We start from the raw sequence: 21551 nt of genomic DNA, 5'->3' as shown, positions 1-21551 counted from the left end.
TCACCTGTTTCTTACTCTGGCCACCTGGACCTTCACACCAGGGCAACATGATGGCGCCTCACCTCAGTTCTGCACAACACATCACTTACTTTCTGCCCAGGAGCTTTTTAAATGACGTTGTAATAGTGAACCCCATTGGAATCCTCTTGACATTCACAAATGCACAACTTGAAAATGCTGAAAAATTATCATCCCGTGGGTGATCCTATGACTAAGGGGGAATGTAAGCTGATAGATTTGCTTTCCCTTTTATTTCCCTATATGGATAATCTTGAGATTCATTTCATATGCCTCTTTAGGCAGACCTGGAAGCTCAAACAACTAGTCACCCGTAGCTCTGGTCAACTTCATAATGCACCTTTGTTCTGCTCTCCTTTCTTTCCCGTTTACCTGGCCCTCTCTTCACCTCTTTGGATGTCACTCCCCCCAATGAAGTATGACAACTTCAGTTTTTGGTTCAGGCTCTACTTTCTGGAGAATCCAAGTAGAGGCATCACATTTCTTCCATTAGATATAATCATAATTTCATAGTCAATGCTCAATTTTCATGTTCTGGAGGCTTTGATGTTTTAATGATGCTTCATTAAACATTAAAATATCAGCATCACTAACACCATCAACTTATGGTCCTTAATGTATATGCTCTTCTTCAAAAATCTCAATAGAATGAGTGAGATATACTTGGGGCCTTCAGACCCTGCCATACTGATTTTCTGGAGAAGGTGAAGACAGTAGAGAAATGCCAATAAAAAGTAAAACATACTGAAAAAAAAATAGGAGAGCAATAGAGAAAAAGTGATTAGAAGATGAAAGTTGGGACGCCTGTGTGGCTCCATCAGTTAAGCGTCTGACTCTTGGTTTGGCTCAGGTCATGATTTTGTGGGCTGTGGGATTGCCCCACATTGGGCTCTGCACTCAGTGGGGACTCTGCTTGAAGATTCTCTCCTTCTGCCCCTCCCCACACTCACATGCACATTCTTTTTTTCTCTCTCTCTCTCTCAAATAAACAAATAAATCTGAAAAAAAAAAAAAAAAAAAGATGAAAAGCACCTGAAGAAGAGAACAAGACCATGAAGGACTTGGAATAAGAAAAAGATTGGTGGACAATGAGCGCTTGGTATTCAAACTACTCTTAGAGCAACATTTCATTTTCCCATATCAGTTCAATTATCATCAGTATATCAAAGCATCTTCTTTATCCCTCTCTCTATTAACTATTCACATACAAGGTATTTACTCACTCATTCTATACTCATCCAGCATCAATTGCATACCAATAATGTTCTAAAAACGCAGATAATAAAATTACTACATTCATGAGATTGGGAGTAATTATTGAATTTCTACCAAAATCCCAAAACAACAAGGGCTAGGACCTTACACTAAATATATATGACTAACAGGGTGCCTGGGTGGCTCAGTTGGTTGGGCAACTGCCTTCGGCTCAGGTCATGAATCTGGAGTCCCTGGATCCAGTCCTGCATTGGGCTCCCTGCTCGGCAGGGAGTCTGCTTCTCCCTCTGTCCCTCCCCCCTCTCATGTGTTCTCTCTCTCATTCTCTCTCTCTCTCAAAATAAATAAAATCTTTAAAAGAATAAATAAATAAATAAATAAATAAAGCTAACAGGTAGATAAAAGGTGGATTATCTGTTCTTCCAAAGACTATCATATGCATATCTGGGCACTGTATCCTTACTTGTTCCTATTCCTGGATATATCCACACCTATACCTGGCTTACTGGTCCTCATGAACACATCATCTTTCTGGTTAACATCTGTCTGGAACTTACCTCTATTTTCTCAGTCTTCTGTCCCCAAATCCCTGCCTCTGAAATTCAAGGACTTATTCCTCTCCTGGTAATTCATGGCCCATATTTTTCATTTATCCAACAAATACTCTTTACTATATGAAATAGATCTGGTAATAAAGCAGATGACATGACCACACATTTCATCCATTCATTGAGTCTTTTTTCTAGTGGGGGTGTCAAAGAGAGATGAAAAAAGGAATAAGTAAGCTTAATATGGATTACAATAAATAGGACAAAATAAATAGTAAATGCAGGAGCTGATTTTATAAAGATGAACTAGGGAAAGCTTATCTGGGAAAGAAAATGAGACCAAAACCTCTCAGAGGAATCTGGGAAAGAAGCTGAGATCTAAGCAATGACACTGAGTCAACCAGGCAAATGTCTAAGACAAAACATGGCAGAGATCAACAAGTACAAAGGTCCTGAGATGGAAAAAGTTTTGATAAATTTCAGGAACAGAAATGGAGCCAGTGTAGCTAAAGTCTGGTGAAAAATCAGGGGAAGGACATAAGAGTAGGTTGGAGAGATTATAAATTCCAGATCCTTTAGGGTTTTGTAAACCATGTTATGGAGTTTAAATTTTATTGTAAGAACAATAAGAAGCCTTTGGAAATTTTTCAGCTGAGAAGCAAGATGGCCTGGTCTATTTTTGAATAGATCGCTCAAGTTGCTCTATGGAGAAATATCTGAAGGAGAACAGAGAGAAAATAATCAAACAAGTTAGAAGACTGATATAATCCAGGGAGGAATTGAAAATGGCATTCAAGAACAGTGTTTAAGATAAAACTATGACTCTCATACAAACAAAATGAACACGTGTCAAAGATGGTATTTAATTCATTAATTAATGAAGAAAACAGTAAGATGTTACAACTAATGCAAAAGAGAAGTCAAAGAATGTATTACAATCTATACATGTACTACATGTATTACCAATCTGCAATGCTGAAATTAATTTCAAAGGCAACAGATGCAAAACTGGCCAATATCCACAGGACAACAATTGCATTTGTCTAAGAATCATATGCATTACTATCAGTTTTCTACAATTTAAAAGAGTTGTAAAATAGCTCAAAAACTATAAGAAGCACAGATGACCAGGAAAAAATGTACTAAACATCTGGTAATCTTTTTTGCTCATTTCTAAGTCTTTCACAATTGTTCCTGACAGGAGCTTGCACAAGGACAGTGATAGTGGATAGAGAAAGCTGTGCTGAATTATAGATGTGTTTTAAAGTCTTCGTGGATTGAACTTGCTGATGGATTAGAAAGGCATGTGTGTATGAGCATGGGAGGTGGGCAGGTAAGAGAAAGAGAGGAATCAAGGTTGACTCCTAGATTCGTTGGCTAAACCTTGTTCCTATGGCTCAGTCTCACTGGATACCAGACACCAGCTAAACTCCTTCACTGGACTGGGACATAGAGAAGATATCGTCATAAGCAAGTTCTAAATTAAAGGCTTAGCTAACTCTAAAAGGGGAAGAGGTCGGGGTGCCTACGTTAAGTGCCTGCCTTTGGCTCAGGTCATGATCCCAGGGTCCTGGGATCGAGCCCCGTGTTGGACTCCCTGCTCAGCAGAGAGCCTGCTTCTCCCTCTCCCTCTATCCCTCCCCCTGCTTCTGTGCTTGCTAACTCGCTCACTCTATCAGATAAATAAGTAAAATCTTAAAAAAATTAAAAAATAAAAGGGAAAGAGGGAGGGGGCCCCTCTCTGAAGCACCAATGTTGTGAACATTTTCTAATCATCCCATATGGAGTTCCAGCTAAGGACATTAAATACAGCATAGTAGGATTTGGGGACCTCTCAATCTACCTCAGTCATCAGTGAATCAGATGTGCAAGTTTTGATGTCAAGGGGTTCTGGGTATTTTAAAAATCCCTATTTGAATATGTTACGGAAGGTTGGGGCTGGAGTATGGATTGGGGGGGGCGGTTATCTACAAAAGTACAATAGGCCAAACGGAGGCACAGTAGTTTATGTGATGTAATGGGAAGGGTGGACAAAAGCACCACCATATGAGGCACTTACAGTAGGAAAGTCAGGAGGGTAAAGCTGAAAATATTAGAGACAGCAGAGACAAGTTTGGTCCACTTTAAAAATCACTAAGAATCAGGGGCACCAGGGCACCTGGGTGGCTCAGATGGTTAAGCGTCTGCCTTTGGCTCAGGTCATGATTCCAGGGTCCTGGGATCGAGTCCCGCATCGGGCTCCCTGCTCCGTGGGAAGCCTGCTTCTCCCTCTGCCTCTCTCTCTCTCTCTATCTCTCATGAATAAATAATTAAAATCTTAAAAAAAAAAAAAGAATCAGGGGCACCTGGGTGGCTCAGTTGTTAAGCGTCTGCCTTCGGCTCAGGTCATGATCTCAGGGTCCTGGGATCGAGTCCCGCATCGGGCTCCCTGCTCAGCAGGAAGCCTGCTTCTCCCTCTGCCACTCCCCCTGCTTGTGTTCCCTCTCTCGCTGTGTCTCTCTCTGTCTAAATAAATAAATAAATAAATAAATAAATAAATAAATAAATAAATATAAATCACTAAGAATCAGTACTGGCTTATTATAGCCCTCTTTAATAAGGGGAAATAAGGATCATGCCCATTTTAAAATATAAAAAATTTGTTAATAATATGTTCTATGATTTGCAGAGCCAAAGAAAACAACTACAAAGCAATGTCTCCAAATGTTACTGGCAATGGCCTCTTGTGTGAAACTACTGGTAACATGATTTTTAAATTATATTCTGTACTTTTCACAATCTCTCTAAGGAGCATAATTATAAGAAAAAAGAAACAACAGAAATATGATCATGGATAACATGGCAAAGTAAGTCAATAATATGTCTACTCAGCTGACTTTTGTATCTCTTCCCTAAACTGTGCAGTACAAGATTGAACACATAAGCCAAGTCCAAATAAGGCCTATCCTTGAAATAATGGTTAGTCCCCAAACAGTCATACCAGATTAAAGCTAATCATATATTGTCTGTTAGCATCATGAATATAAAGAGATGAAAGAAAAATAATACTGCTTCCCTTTTTTCTCTCCTTCATAGGTTTCAATGAAAAGAATTTTGCCTGGAGACATGTTCCAAACATTTATGAAGACACAATATAATGTATGATCCCAAAGGAACTCATATCCTCTTCCTATATAGCAAAACTCATTTTTTATTAGTTTCAGGGGTAGAATTTAGTGATTCATAACACCCAGTGCTCATTACATCAAGTGCCCTCCTTAATGCCCCTCACCCAATTATCCCTTCCCCCCACCCACCTCCCCTCCAGCAACCCTGTTTGTTCCCTATAGTTAAGAGTCTCTTATAGTTTGCTTCCCTCTCAATTTTCATCTTATTTTATTTTTCCTTCCCTCCCCTATGTTCATCTGTTTTATTTCTTAAATTCCATATATGAGTGAAATCATATGGTAGTTTGTCTTTGACTGACTTATTTCACTTAGCATTAATACCTTCTAGTTCCATCCACATCATTGCAAATGGCACGATTTCATTCTTTTTGATGGCTAAGTAATAGTCCTTTGTGTATATCTATAACTATATCTATATATCTATATCCACACCACTCTTCTTTATCAATTCATCTGGGCTCTTTCCATATTGGGGTTATTGTAGACATTGCTGCTATAAACATTGGGGTGCATGTGTCCCTTTGAATCACTATGTTTGTATCCTTTGGGATAAATACCTAGTAGTGCAATTGCTGGGCCATAGGGTAGGTAAGTATATTTAACTTTTTGAGAAACCTCCATACTGTATAGTGAAACTCATTTTAAACCTCCTAGGTGTCTGTCCTAAGCAATTTAGTCTAAGTTTGAATTCCAGTAAGAGCTCCTTTCTGGGACTCTAACTGAGGAAGATATGATTGTGACACCATCTCCACCCTGTTGGCCCTACCAACTTTCTGGCCTTAGCTCACCAACGTAAAAGGCTGTTTGCCTCCTGGACTGGGTCTTCAGATCCCCAGGCTTCATAAGACCTGACTTTTACACATTCCTGCAGGGACAATCAATGGGCAACATCCTGATTTTCTACCACACCCCCTGGACCCAGGCACTTCCCAGCCATGACAGAGAAGCTACAATTTTGCTAGCTCATCTTTGTGTTACAACTTCCGCACAGTCCCACCTTTTCCATGCCCTCCCAACATCCATCCACTTATTCTTATTGACAAGCTGTGCACTTGTACCTGTTTCTCTAATGGAATTACTGAGTTGTAAGAGACACATCCAAAGCTCTTCAAAATTCTTCATATTTGAATAAAGGTTTATCTTCATGTTTGGAGGCCTCCAAAATGTTGAACCAATCTGCTAGTAATTTTAAAGAAAAGAAACGTGCTTATTACAAAAAGTCTGTGAGTTCTTAAAAAAAGGCATCAAATTTGTTTCTGTCACGTTGTCAAGACTCAAGTAGACCTGGACACAATGCAGCTTGATCACCTCGTGCTAAAGACGAGGAAGCCATGACGGGCACAGTGAGAACTGAAGGCATGTGCTTTTATTTATTTTCTCTCTTGCATCAGGGACACCCACAGACAGAGAAGATCACAGCAGATCTGAGAAGAATCTCATGAAGTCCACTGTTCTGAATATTCCAATATTTCAATACTACTTGTCAAGGATGCCTGGAAAGAGGTACTGAAGGGAATAGCAATGAATATGAAAACCTTAGAGAAGAGAAAACAACTCCCTTACTAAGATCGAAATCATCCTAAGTTTGATATAATTACCACTAGGCGGGGAAAGGCATTTAATCTACGCAAGAATGACTCCAGACGAACTAAGTGATGTTAATCCTTTGAGAGAGCAGGTGGTGGTTATTTTTCTCACCTATGATGTCAACTTTCTGGAGTAGTGTGTGTTTTGGTGGTGGGGGGGGGACCCCACAGTGCTATCTGCTCAGACTTCACAGGGCAGTCCAGGCGACGTCATATGACTGCTGTGTCACTGAAGTCAGTTGGGACTATTCTTGTTTCTGCATACATGGCCAGGCATCTGCTCCCTAGGCTGCTTAGATTGATGACTCCCTGCCCCCACTGAGATCCTGAACACTGAATGAGGTGGTAGCCCACTAATTGTCCAGCTCTGCTTCTCCGCGGCCAAAGAGCTGTTTGAAACACATATGGGCCTTCGTCAGTATTCCCAACCCTGCAAAGCTTAATAAAAGCAGCCTGCATAGCTGTCCTTTTCTGAAATCTTTGAACTATTTTTCCCAAATGTTCTTAATTAATTTTGTAGTCTAGACTGTGAAATCTCAGTACTCTCCAATCTGCTGCATCTCTTCTCAAGATGCCTAGGCGCATTTACAGAAAACATCAGTCATTGGTTGATTAGATTTGTGATAAGGTAACAAGTTCCCGCAGTTAACTGCATTCTCTGTTTCTTACTTTCTAGATACTCCCCAGCCCTGGGCATTTCTTCCCTGTTTATCTCCTTGTTCTTTCTTATCTACTCTCTCCACACTTCCTCCTAATTGCGGTCACTAACTCACTTCTTATTCTCTGCATTCTGAAATAATAAACACTCTGTAAATTCTGAAATTCTGTAGCAAAGATATCAATATGATCATTATAACTTGTCCTTTTCCAAGGTGGTTTTGTGAGTGGGTATGTGTGTGTGGTTTATGTGTACCTGAGAGAGAAGCCCAGCTGTCATGAATGATCCTCTGTCCTGAACTGAGTTCTCCATTACCCCTTCTGCCTGGAGAGGGCCTGAACCCAGATCTATCGAACGGATTACAGGTTTCAGATGTGACTTTCTGAAGATACGCAGCCACAGAGGGCCTATCCTTGTTAAGCTAAGATGCACAAAAGATTTGTTTGCACTCTCCCATCTTGCTGTCTCCTGACATTTATTTCTCTCCATCCAGGTACCCTGCTGCTCTCTGCTGTTCTCCAGCAAGTCCAAATCTCCCCTCTTGGTCAATGTGCCCAGCACCACACTAAGCAACATTTGGTACTTTCCAATGAGCCTTCTCCCAAAATCAAACGCCCACACATTTAGGCTACAGAAGAAAAATGTCCCATTCACCTGGTCCACATGGGAGTGTGACAAAATAATAACATCCACTTGGGCAATTGTATGTTTGCTAATTTGGTAATTGTTCCAAATGGATGATGGTTTCAAAAGGTCTCTAGAAAAATATTTCAAAAAATACTTTCTAGAGATCCCTTAATTTTGGAGGCAGCTACCTCTTCTGACTGCACGAGGCGTTCTCTAACATCAAAAAATGCAGAACAGTGAAATGAGGTGGTGAGTACTCTTTAAAAAGCAGATAGAGTAGTGGTCGGTCAAATGCTGCAGTGGCCAGAGGTGATGCATGGCAGCTGTCAGAGCTCTGAGACACCCATTAAAGCTTGGCATTGATTACTTTTAATATTGATCAGACTGTTTCTACCAGGACTATTTACTCACAAAAAACATTAATCTAGGGACCACCTTTTTTTTAAGTTGATTCATTTTTTTTTTCTAGAAATAAATCTAAGTCACCCTGTATTTGAATGTTAAGAATAGAGACCGTAAAATATATTCACTAAATTAACTAAAAAATTGTAAAAGCAATTTAGTCTCTTGATCATAACAGAGTGAGACAAACAGGCAAGAAGCTAAGAGGCAAAGATGCAAGAAAGAAAAGATAGAGAGTCAGAGAAAAGGAAAAAACAAAAAACAAAAAACAAAAACAGGCCCAAAAGACAGAAACAAAGAGATATACACCAAGGAGACAATGCCAACAGGTTCAAAACATGTACCCAATAAGGAGGGAGAAAGACAAGAAAAGCTATATATAGCACACACTCTCTCTCTCTCTCTCTTTATATATATATATGTACATATATATACACACACCTGATAACACTGTGTATGGAGGACAGATTGAAACAAAAGACACACATGAAGAGACACAATAATGGCTTTGTATTGCTTCCACTCGGCTAGGTTGAACTACATTTCCCTGGCTTCCCTTCCCTGTATCTTTCCATTGATGGTGAGCTGCAGAGCCACTCTGATTTGGAGGGTGGAAGTAAAGCGGCAACATCGGTGTGGGTCATACAAATTGTCACTCATCCTCTGGTTCACCTCGTTGGTGTAAGTCAGGGGCAGGGTCTACAACAGCTCCACCTTCTGCTGAATTCTCCTCTTGCTTTTCCAACGTGTGTGTGTATGTGTGTGTGTGTGTGTGTTTGTGTGTGTTGCTCCAGGATGAAGGGAAGAGCCTGGCTTCTGCAGGAAACCTTCAAACTTCTTTGAAGTAAGAACTGATGCTTATGGGTGCCAGCTTGTTCTGCTCTCCTCCACTTCACACCATCTTCCCTTTTCCATGTAAACTTCAGTCTTTAGCATCAGACACAAGGACAGTGGCCTCACAATGCCTGTTAATCAGCTTCTGCTATTTCGTAAGGTCAAACCTCTATAATAAAGCCTTTAGTATAAATACATGAATGAATGAATGAATATAGCTCCTAGCAGTTCTGCTTTTCTGATTGTATCCTGAGGTACACAGGCTTAGTATAAACGACCAAAAATCAAGTTTCTAAAAGTTGATAGAATGATACTCCTACTGTTTAACCTTTAAGAACTAAACCTGCTAGTTTGTATACACCTCCCTATGTCTAAGAGAATTTAGTTCAGAACCGGATTCCTATGCATGTAAGTTCCCCCACCCCTAATTTGACAATGTATTTATTTTATCAATCAGAATACGAAGAGGGATTAACTAGAAAAAATATCCTCAGCTAATTAGAATCCTCCTAAGACTTGCTTAGATAACATCACTACTAACTTTACTTCTGATTAAACAGAAAAGTATATGACAGGAGTATTTTAAAAATGCATGTTCTGACAGTTAATATTGAAATAGTGTATCTCATCATTTCAAATTTGCAGTCCTCAAGGTTTACTAAGTCACCCAAGTCATCTTTCTTGTTTGAGTCATTCTTATGTAAATGGATGTCATTTGAAATTTACAGAATTTAATTATAATTTATACAGTGCCAGGTAACACTGACCATAAATGTTTCTTCTTTGTGATATGGTCAACAATAATAAAGCTCGTATGGTCAGATATGGTAGTCAAGAGTCTTTACACAATTTATCTTGCATTGGCAAATTACATTATATTTTCTGAAAATAACACCTGCCTACTTGGAATTGTCTTCAGCTTTACTGGGAGATAAACTAGCCACATTTGAAAAGCTCAGTAGCACATGTGGCCAGTGGCTAGTATATTGGACAGTGCAGTTCTAGTGAGTTTGTTGGAGTGAAGGGAGTGGTAATATGCTTATATGCAGTCCCCTAAGCAACTGAGGTGAAATCCACCCCACCTCATTAGAGAACAGGCAAGAAAGGAGCCCATTGGGAGCCAAATTGGGTTTGTGAGGCCTTGCCCAGGCCCATTGTAAAGTTGCCTGCACAGGCCTGCTTTGGGATGTCTCTGACCGCAGACCTCTAGGAGGTGGTCAGGGGCTGACCAAGCCAACCTGAGATCCCTTCCTGACACAAGCAGGCCCAACTGACACCTGCAGAGAATCATATATATGGCTTGCACTGAGCATGTTTAATACCTCTGGGCAGGAGTTGTTGGAGAGCAGGAAGGAGCAAAACTGCAGAAATCAGGCTCCAAGGACACGTGAAGGTCCAGAAAGGCTCATCCTGCCCAAATCCAGTATGTTATACAGCAAATGTGCCCAGAGTGCTGGAGAATTGTGTGAGGAACAACAAGGTGGAAGTACAGTAAAGTGAGGGTCCTTCTTAGGATCTCATTCCTCTGGGAATCCAGATCTCAGGTTGACTCCAACAGCAATAGCATTGGCAGTACCTTCTCATCAGTGAGTGTCCCTTGCCATTACAATGAACAAAGCTTATACAACGACTACCAATACAATAGGACACATTTACTAGATGCTTAGCATGTGTCAGCCACAGTTCCAAATACTTCTACAGACATTTTATTTTACAAGATAAGTATTTTAATGCTCATTTAAAAGATAAGGCAACTGGGACTCCAGAGTAACTTGTTCAAAGTCACATGGCTAGAGTAGAGAATTGAAGTAGGAGCTCTGTACATATGATCCCAAAAGATTCCATTAGAGATTAAAAGCAATATAGAAGTTGCAGTGGCCTAAGAGTAAAAGGAGATTCTATTTAGGTGGAGAAGTTGAAAGAGACCCTTTTTCTTCCAATACATTGTAGCTGTTGTAGAGCTTCGTAGTAATAGAGTTGAAGCTGAAAACTTGGTTACCTAGCTGGAGACTACATGTCCCAGCCCCCCTGTAGGCAGATGTGGCCAAGTTCTCAATAGTGATATGTGAACAGAAGTGGTATGTGTCACTTCCTGGCTAGAGCCTTAAGTCCATAGAGATGCTTCTGCTTTCTCTTCTCTCTTCCCTGGCTGAAACCTGAGCATGCCAGTTATTTAGTTTTGACCATAGGTATGACGACAGTGCCCTATTTGAGGGCAGAGTATATCTCAGAAAGTACTTGATTGTCACAGTGACCATGAGGATTAGAGTTGTTCTTCCTTCCAAGACCACTCACTTCAAAACCATTACATGAGAGAGAAATAAGCATCTATATTCTTAAACCTTCTATTTTGGGGTTTTTTTTTTATAGTAGCTTATTTCAGCCCTTTATTACACAGAAAAAGCTGACGTTGTCAACTTAGGGGTATGCATGCAAGCATTGCAGTTGATGGAGAGCCCACCCTCTCATCCCTATCCCCATGTTTCAGCAACACAACCAAACCAATACACTGAATATCTACCACTGAAAGGAGACCTAGAGGACTTTCAGTGCCCAGAATATTTGACAGTCTTTTCTTTTCTTATGTCAGCAGGAGTGACTTCAGAGCCCAATTATGTCTGTCATAGGTAATTTAATAAATATGATCAGAGATGAACTATGTATAAAATCAATTTGTATTCCATACTTATAAACAAATACAGTGAAATATACCAAGCTATACGGTAAGCACACATAAAAACAATTATGCTAGGGTGCCTAGCCTAATGTTAAGAGATGTTTTGCTTCTTAGTCCATAGATTTCCATAAGTGTAAAGTATTATAGCCACTATCGACATGTGAAGAGATTCAATGTAAAACCATCCGAACAACTTTGGAAAAAAAGTAAATTCTGCACTCCAAGTAATTGAATAGGGCCATACAGTACTCAACTAGTGCTAATATAGTGCCAGGTAACAAACAACTCTAAAGTTCTCACTTGACACTTCCACTAACACTCCACTGGTCAAAGCAAATTCCTATGGCCAAACCCCACATCAACAGGCAAGGAAATTTATTCACATAGCAGGAAACACTGCCAAGTTACATGGCAAAAGACATGGATATATAATGATATAACACTGGAAGTAAAAAGTTGGAACCAACAATAATCCAATTTCTCACTAGGTGAGTATAAATGTAGGTTTATCTAATCATAAGACTCCGTGTACTTTCCCTTGAGTCACATTGCCCTGAAATGTTATTTTATGTTTTCATGTATGTGTCCTCATTTAATCTTAACAATATTCTTATGAAGTAGTATCACTAATTCCATTTTAGAAATGAGATGCTCATTAAGATTGAATAAGTCAGCCAATGACAGAAGTTAAGCCATGGCAGAACTGAAGTTCAAATCAGTTCTCTTTGAAAAAGTGCTCTTTAAAATGTGAAGGAATTAAACTATTTCATAACACTTTTCAGTGTGTCCCCAAAGACATTCACTTTATGAACTACTCAGAAAGCCTTTCTGCAGCAGTTACTGTGTAAGGGACACCACACAAAGCATGAACACCACAGCAAGGCCCTAGTGTAAAAAAAATCAACGAGGGGCGCCTGGGTGGCTCAGTTGGTTAAGCGACTGCCTTCGGCTCAGGTCATGATCCTGGAGTCCCAGGATCGAGTCCTGCGTCGGGCTCCCTGCTCGGCAGGGAGTCTGCTTCTCCCTCTGACCCTCCCCCTCTCATGCTCTCTCATTCTCACTGTCAAATAAATAAATAAAATCTTAAAAAAAAAAAAATCAACGAATACATAACCTTTCATTTGAGCTCTATGTCCATGTCAAGTAAATAACATCCTCAGTCAATTAAAATCATTCATGTCTTGCTTGATGAACAATAATCTATTTGACAGCATTATAATAACTCCCAGTTAAACAAAACCTACTTCCTTTCAGTAAATGGTATCTGTTTGGCTTCAAGTGCATGGCCCACTTCAAGACATACTCTTTCTCCAAGAATCAATTATTCATTTATTTCTGCTCTTACAGATGCACACATATAATGTCAGAAAGGTATCCTTGTTACAAATATTTACTAGTTAGCTTGTCCTTTAAGATAACTTTTCTCCCTTTTTGTGAGTTTGAATTCTAGATTTGATTCGGCATACTCTATTTGGTCATAATTTTGATTAAAAATCACCAGTTACAATTTTTGTTCTGTTGTACATAAACCAAATCTTAGCTGAATTCATGCAATTAATGCAATAAAAGCTGGGTGAATAGAACCAAATATTTTCTGAAAAGAGCTATAATAATTTTGGTTAATGGAAAACAAGAATAGTCTTTGGTGTTTGTGAAAATTTTGGACAAATGAGATGTTCTGGATAAGACAGATAAAGAGACTAATATGATGCTTGTTTTGAATTAAGTAAAAAATGTTAGAAATCAATAAAAGTATCCTTTTGATAAGCATAAAACTGATCTGAACCATTTTTTAATCATTTCCAAATGGAATACAAGAAGTTCCCACGTGTGTGCTTATTAATGTAGGTTACTTCAAACCTCATTTTATGTGTTCTACCAACAAAATGGTGCCACCAGTTGATGTAACACATTTTATTTCTCCCAAACTAGTTTTCCCTTATTTTTTATAATTTTATTTTAAAGAAATTTCCACAGTATGTTTTCCTCTTATTAAAAACATATTGGGGTACCTGGGTGGCTCAGTCGGTTAGGTGTCTGACTCTTGATTTCAGCTCAGGTCATGATCTCTGGGTTGTGAGATCAAGCCCCATGTTAGGCACCGTGCTGGGCATGGAGCCTGCTTAAGATTCTCTTTCCCTCTGCCCCTCCCCACCCAACTCTCTCTCTCCGTCTGTCCCTCTCAAAACAAAACAAAACAAAAAAAACGCATTGTATAGAGAGAGTACTCTGAAGCAGGTGTCTTCCATTTATCAGAACCACACACAGATCTACTCAATGATCCCCACTTTTAATAAAGTACCAGGCTTATGAGTTTCTATTAATACCACAATTTTAAAAGAGAAATAAGCAACTAGGAAAAATCAATTGCTTTATACATAACTCAATTTTTAAGCTCCTAGGGGTTAAAAGAAAAAGTACAAATAACAAATGTAACTTCCAATCAGACATTTCATATTAAATTTTCTTTTGCCTGCCTGGTGTATTTCACATCTATCAAAGTAATTTATATAAAACCCTTCAGAAAAGTTTGCTTTTAAATGGTGATTACTAATTTTAATTGCAGAATTTTAATTACTTTTTGTTTATTTATTATAATTTTAAATTTTCTTTTTGTTAATTTATTTTTTATAATTTATTTAGTTATTTACTTATTTGATTAATTTACTTACAAATTATTTAGTTACTGCTATCCTTAACTGACAACAAATAAAAGCATATATTTTCTTTTTTTTTTCTTTTTTTTATTATTATGTTATGTTAATCACCATACATTACATCATTAGTTTTTGATGTAGTGTTCCATTATTCATTGTTTGCGTTTAACACCCAGTGCTCCATGCAGAACGTGCCCTCCTCAATACCCATCACTAGGCTAACCCATCCCCCCACCCCCCTCCCCTCTAGAACCCCCAGTGTGTTTTTCAGAGTCCATAGTTTCTCATGGTTCGTCTCCCCCTGAGATTTCCCCCCTTCATTCTTCCCCTCCTGCTATCATCTTCTTTTTTTTTTAACATATAATGTATTATTTGTTTCAGGGGTACAGATCTGTGATTCAACAGTTTTGCACAATTCACAGCATTCACCAGAGCACATACCCTCCCCAATGTCTATCACCCAGCCACCCCATACCTCCCACCCCCAACCACTCCAGCAACCCTCGGTTTGTTTCCTGAGATTAAGAATTCCTCATATCAGTGAGGTCATATGATACATGTCCTTCTCTGATTGACTTATTTCGCTCAGCATAATACCCTCCAGTTCCATCCATGTCGTTGCAAATGGCAAGATTTCATTCCTTTTGATGGCTGCATAATATTCCATTGTATATATATACCACATCTTCTTTATCCATTCATCTGTCGATGGACATCTTGGCTCTTTCCACAGTTTGGCTATTGTGGACATTGCTGCTATAAAGATCAGGGTGCACGTACCCCTTCAGATCCTTACATTTGTATCTTTGGGGTAAATACCCAGTAGTACAATTGCTGGGTCGTACAGTAGCTCTATTTTCATCTTTTTGAGGAACTTCCATACTGTTTTCCAGAGTGGCTGCACCAGCTTGCATTCCAACCAACAGCATAGGAGGGTTCCCCTTTCTCCACATCCTCGCCAACATCTGTCGTTTCCTGACTTGTTAATTTTAGACATTCTGACTGGTTGAGGTGGTATCTCATTGACGTTTTGATTTGGATTTCCCTGATGCCGAGCAATGTTGAGCACTTTTTCATGTGTTTGTTGGCCATTTGGATGTCTTCTTTGGAAAAATGTCTGTTCATGTCTTCTGCCCATTTCTTGATTGGATCATTTGTCCTTTGGGTGTTGAGTTTAAGAAGTTCTTTATAGATTTTGGACACTAGTCCTTTATCTGATATGTCATTTGCAAATATCTTCTCCCATTCCGATTGGTTGTCTTTTGGTTTTGTTGACTGTTTCTTTTGCTGTGCAAAAGCTTTTTATCTTGATGAAGTCCCAATAGTTCATTTTTGCCCTTGCTTCCCTTGCCTTTGGTGATGTTTCTAGGAAGAAGATGCTGTGGCTGAGGTCGAAGAGGTTGCTGCCTGTGTTCTCCTTTAGGATTTTGATGGACTCCTGTCTCACACTGAGGTCTTTCAACCATTTGGAGTCTATTTTTGTGTGTGGTGTAAGGAAATGGTCCAGTTTCATTCTTCTGCATGTGGCTGTCCAATTTTCCCAACACCATTTGATGAAGAGACTGTCTTTTTTCCATTGGACATTCTTTCCTGCTTTGTCGAAGATTAGTTGACCATGAAGTTGAGGGTCCATTTCTGGGCTCTGGATTCTGTTCCATTGATCTATGTGTCTGTTTTTGTGCCAGTACCATCCTGTCTTGATAATGACAGCTTTGTAATAGAGCTTGAAGTCCGGAATTGTGATGCCACCAGCTTTGCTTTTCTTTTTCAACATTCCTCTGGCTATTCAGGGTCTTTTCTGGTTCCATACAAATTTTAGGATTGTTTGTTCCATTTCTTTGAAAAAAGTGGATGGTATTTTGATAGGGATTGCACTGAATGTGTAGATTGCTCTAGGTAGCATTGACATCTTCATAATATTTGTTCTTCCAATCCATGAGCATGGAACATTTTTCCATTTCTTTGTGTCTTCCTCAATTTCTTTCATGAGTATTTTACAGTTTTCTGAGTACAGATCCTTTGTCTCTTTGGTTAGGTTTATTCCTAGGTATCTTACGGTTTTGGGTGCAAGTGTAAATGGCATCGACTCCTTAATTTCTCTTTCTTCTGTCTTGTTGTTGGTGTATAGGAATGCCACTGATTTCTGTGCATTGATTTTATATCCTGCCACTTTACTGAATTCCTCTATGACTTCTAGCAGTTTTGGGGTGGAGTCTTTTGGGTTTTCCACATAAAGTATCATATGATCTGCAAACAGTGAGACTTTGACTTCTTCTTTGCTGATTTGGATGCCTTTTATTTCTTTTTGTTGTCTGATTGCTGTGGCTAGGACTTCTAATATTATGTTGAATAGCAGTGGTGACAGTGGACATCCCTGCTGCGTTCCTGACCTTAGGGGGAAAGCTCTCAGTTTTTCCCCATTGAGAATGATATTCGCTGTGGGTTTTTCATAGATGGCTTTTATGATATTGAGGTATGTACCCTCTATCCCTATACTCTGAAGAGTTTTGATCAAGAAAGGATGCTGTACTTTGTCAAATGCTTTTTCTGCATCTATTGAGAGGATCATATGGTTCTTGTTCTTTCTTTTATTAATGTATTGTATCATGTTGATTGATTTGCAGATGTTGAACCAACCTTGCAGCCCAGGGATAAATCCCACTTGGTCGTGGTGAATAATCCTTTTAATGTACTGTTGTATCTTATTGGCTAGTATTTTGGTGAGAATTTTTGCATCCATGTTCATCAAGGATATTGGTCTGTAATTCTTTTTGATGGGGTCTTTGTCTGGTTTGGGGATCAAGGTAATGGTGGCCTCATAAAACGAGTTTGGAAGTTTTCCTTCCATTTCTATTTTTTGGAACAGTTTCAGAATAGGTATTAATTCTTCTTTAAATTTTTGGTAGAAATCCCCTGGGAAGCCATCTGGCCCTGGGCTTTTGTTTGTTGGGAGATTGTTGATTACTGCTTCAATTTCCTTAATGGTTATAGGTCTGTTCAGGTTTTCTATTTCTTCCTGGTTCAGTTTTCATGGTTGATAGACCCTTTAAGTAGGATACAGCTCTATGAATGCATCCATTTCTTCTAGATTATCTAATTTGCTGGCATAGAGTTGCTCATAATATGTTCTTATAATTGTGTGTATTTCTTTGGTGTTGGTTGTGATCTCTCCTCTTTCATTCATGATTTTATTTATTTGGGTCATTTCTCTTTTCTTTTTGATGAGTCTGGCCAGGGGTTTATCAATCTTGTTAATTCTTTCAAAGAATCAGCTCCTAGTTTCGTTGATCTCTTCTACTGTTCTTTTGGTTTCTATTTCATTGATTTCTGCTCTGATCTTTGTTATTTCTCTTCTCCTGCTGGGTTTAGGCTTTATTTGTTGTTCTTTCTCCAGCTCCTTTAGGTGTAGGATTAGGTTGTGTATTTGAGACCTTTCTTGTTTCTTCAGAAAGGCTTGTATTGCTATATACTTTCCTCTTAGGACTGCCTTTGTTGCATCCCAAAGATTTTGAACAGTTGTGTTTTCATTTTCATTGGTTTCCATGAATTTTTTAAATTCTCCTTTAATTTCCTGGTTGACCCATTCATTCTTTAGTAGGATGCTCTTTAGGCTCCATGTATTTGAGTTCCTTCCGACTTTTCTCTTGTGATTGAGTTCTAGTTTCAAAGCATTGTGGTCTGAAAATAGGCAGGGAATAAACCCAATCTTTTGGTACCAGTTGAGACCTGATTTGTGACCTAGGATGTGATCTATTCTGGAGAATGTTCCATGGGCACTAGAGAAGAATGTGTATTCTGTTGCTTTGGGATGGAATGTTCTGAGTATACCTTTGAAGTCCATTTGATTCAATGTGTCATTTAAGTATTTCCTTGTTGATCTTTTGCTTAGATGATCTGTCCATTTCAGTGAGGGGGGTGTTAAAGTCCCCCACTATTACTGTATTGTTGTCAGTGTGTTTATTTGCTTTTGTTATTAATTGGCTTATATAAGTGGCTGCTCCCATGTTAGGGGCATAGATATTTACAATTGTTAGATCTTCTTGTTGGATAGACCCTTTAAGTAGGATATAGTGTCCTTCCTCATCTCTTATTACAGTCTTTGGTTTAAAATCTAATTTTTCTGGTATAAGGATTGCCACCCAGCTTTCTTTTGGTGTCCATTAGCATGGTAAATGGTTTTCCACCCCCTCACTTTCAATCTGGGGGTGTTTTTGGGTCTAAAATGAATCTCTTGCAGACAGCACATTGATGGGTCTTGTTTTTTTTATCCAATCTGATACCCTGTGTCTTTTGATTGGGGCATTTAGCCTATTTACATTCAGGGTAACTATTGAAAGATATGAATTTAGTGCCATTGTATAGCCTGTAAGGTGACTGTTACCATATATTGTCTCTGTTCCTTTCTGGTCTATGTTACTTTTAGGCTCTCTCTTTGCTTAGAGGACCCCTTTCAATATTTCTTGTAGGGCTGGTTTTGTGTTTGCAAATTCCTTTAGTTTTTGTTTGTCCTGGAAGCTTTTTATCTATCCTTCTTCTTTCAATGACAGCCTGGCTGGATATAGTATTCTTGGCTGCATATTTTTCTGATTTAGTGCCCTGAATATATCATGCCAGTCCTTTCTGGCCTGCCAGGTCTCTGTGGATAGGTCTGTTGCCAATCTAATGTTTCTACCATTGTAGGTTACAGATCTCTTCTCCCGAACTGCTTTCAGGGTTTTCTCTTTGTCTCTGAGACTCATAAGTTTTACTATTAGATGTCGGGTGTTGACCTATTTTTATTGATTTTGAGCAGGGTTCTCTGTGCCTCCTGGATTTTGATGCCTGTTTCCTTCCCCAAATTAGGGAAGTTCTCTGCTATAATTTGTTCCAATATACCTTCTGCCCCTCTCTCTCTTTCTTCTTCTTCTGGGATCCCAATTATCCTAATGTTGTTTCGTCTTATGGTATCGCTTATCTCTCGAATTCTGCCCTCGTGATCCAAGAGTTGTTTATCTCTCTTTTTCTCAGCTTCTTTATTTTCCATCATTTGGTCTTTTATATCACTAATTCTCTCTTCTGCCTCATTTATCGAAACAGTTAGAGCCTCCATTTTTTATTGCACCTCATTAATAGCCTGTTTGATTTCAACTTGGTTAGACTTTAGTTCTTTCATTTCTCCAGAAAGGGTTTCTCTAATAACTTCCATGCCTTTTTCAAGCCCAGCTAGTATCTTTAAAATCATCATTCTTAACTCTAGTTCCAACATATTACTAATGTCTGTATTGATTAGGTCCCTGGCAGTCGGTACTGCCTCTTGTTCTTTTTGTTGAGGTGATTTTTCTGTCTTGTCATTTTGTCCAGAGGGGAATAGATGAATGAGAGAACAAAATGCTAACAGGGTAACAACGTCCCCAGAAAATATACACTAAACAAATCAGAAAAGACCTGAAACTGGGGGAAAAGAAAGGGAAAGAAAGAAAAAAGAAAAAAGAAAAAGGAAAAGAAAAAAATAAAAACAAACAAAAACAAAACAAAACAAAAAAACAGAATATGATCAAATACAATCAGGCTGGTGCATAGATCAGTGCTACTCACTAGATTTTGGGTGTATTTTGGTCTGTTAGAAGAAAGTGCCTCCCAAAATTTTGAAGAAAGAAAAACTTATATATGTACAAAAATAAGGGTTAATACTCTGAAGGGATGGAATATGACTGTAAAGATGAAAATTATAAAAGATTTTATAAAAGGAATTGATAAGAAGTTGGTTGAAAAAAGAAAGAAGAGGATTTAAAAGAAAAAAAAAGGGAGAGAATGTGATCGGGCAGGAGACTAAAACAAAGCCATACACTAGAGATTTAGGGTATATTTTGATCTGTTAGAAGAAACTGTATCCCAAAATTTTAGAGAGAACACCTTATATATATATACCAAAAATAAGGGTAACTACTATGAAGGAATAGAATATGACTCTAAAAACGAAAAATAAAAAAGATTTTTTTAAAAAGGGATTGGTAAGATGTTGGTTGAAAAAGGGAAAAAGAAAAATTCAAAAAAAAATAAAAGACAGTTAAAAAAATTAACTTTGAAAGACTAAAGAATCATGGGGAAAAAACATGAATTCTATGTACAGTATTCCTCTAGCGCTGGAGTTCTGCCGTTCTCATTGATCGGTAAACTTGGTCTTGGCTGCCTGTTCTTGCTGATCTTCTGGGGGAAGGGCCTGTTGCCGTGGTTCCCAAATGTCTTTGCTGGAGGTGGAATTGCCCCGCCCTTCCCGGGTCAGGGCTAAGTAATCTGCTCGGGTTGCTCTCGGGAGCTTTTGTTCCCTGAAAGCTTTTGGTGCAGCTTTGGAAGATGAGAGTGAAATGGTGGCCTCCCAATCTCTGCCCTGGAGGAGCTGAGAACTTGGGGCCCCACTCCTCAGTGCGCCCCCAGAGAAAAGCAGTCAGTCACTCCTGTCTCCCCGGTCTCCGGCCACACTCCATGCTCACCCGGCCTGTAACCGAGCATTTCTATCTCTGGCACCCGACCCCGTCTGGAGTCTCCAAACCCAGCAGATCCCTGCGGTGTGCTCCCACTCTGCTCCTCCCGGGGCAGGAAGGGGAGTCTCCCCAGATCTGCCGCTTGTTGGGTCCCTGCTGGAGGAGCAGTGGCCTGACTGTGCCGCGGATCACGGTTTATGGCAACCCCGAGCTGAGAGCCCACGCCTCAGCTCCATCTGTGCAGCCGGCTTCCCCACTACGATACCTGGGAGCTCTGCTGCACTCAGGCACCCCCGGTCTTTCTGTGACCCTGAGGGTCCTGAGACCACACTGTCCCGCGAGGGTTCCACCCCCCGCTTAGCCACTGGAGCGATGTCCCTCAGTGGAGCCGACTTCTAAAAGTTCCGATTTTGTGCTCTGTGGCTCTATCACTTGCCAGAAGCGGCCTATGGAGGCCCCCTCCCCCCCACCGTCTATTCTCCCAAATATCGCCTCTGATTCACTTCGCACATCCTACCTTTCAGAAAGTGGTTGCTTTTCTGTTCAGACAGTTGCTGCTATTCTTTTCTTCGATCTCCTGTTGAGTTCGTAGGTGTTCAGAATGGTTTGGTCCCTATCCTGGGGGATCCTGGGACCAGACGAAATCCAGGTCTCCTACTCCTCCACCATCTTGCCTCCATTAAAGCATATATTTTCATAGC

The sequence above is a fragment of the Neomonachus schauinslandi genome, chromosome 7 (genome assembly GCF_002201575.2).
Source record: "Neomonachus schauinslandi chromosome 7, ASM220157v2, whole genome shotgun sequence".
In the NCBI taxonomy this organism is placed as follows: domain Eukaryota; kingdom Metazoa; phylum Chordata; class Mammalia; order Carnivora; family Phocidae; genus Neomonachus; species Neomonachus schauinslandi.
The sequence above is the reverse complement of the archived record's forward strand: the minus strand, read 5'-3'. Positions refer to the sequence as shown.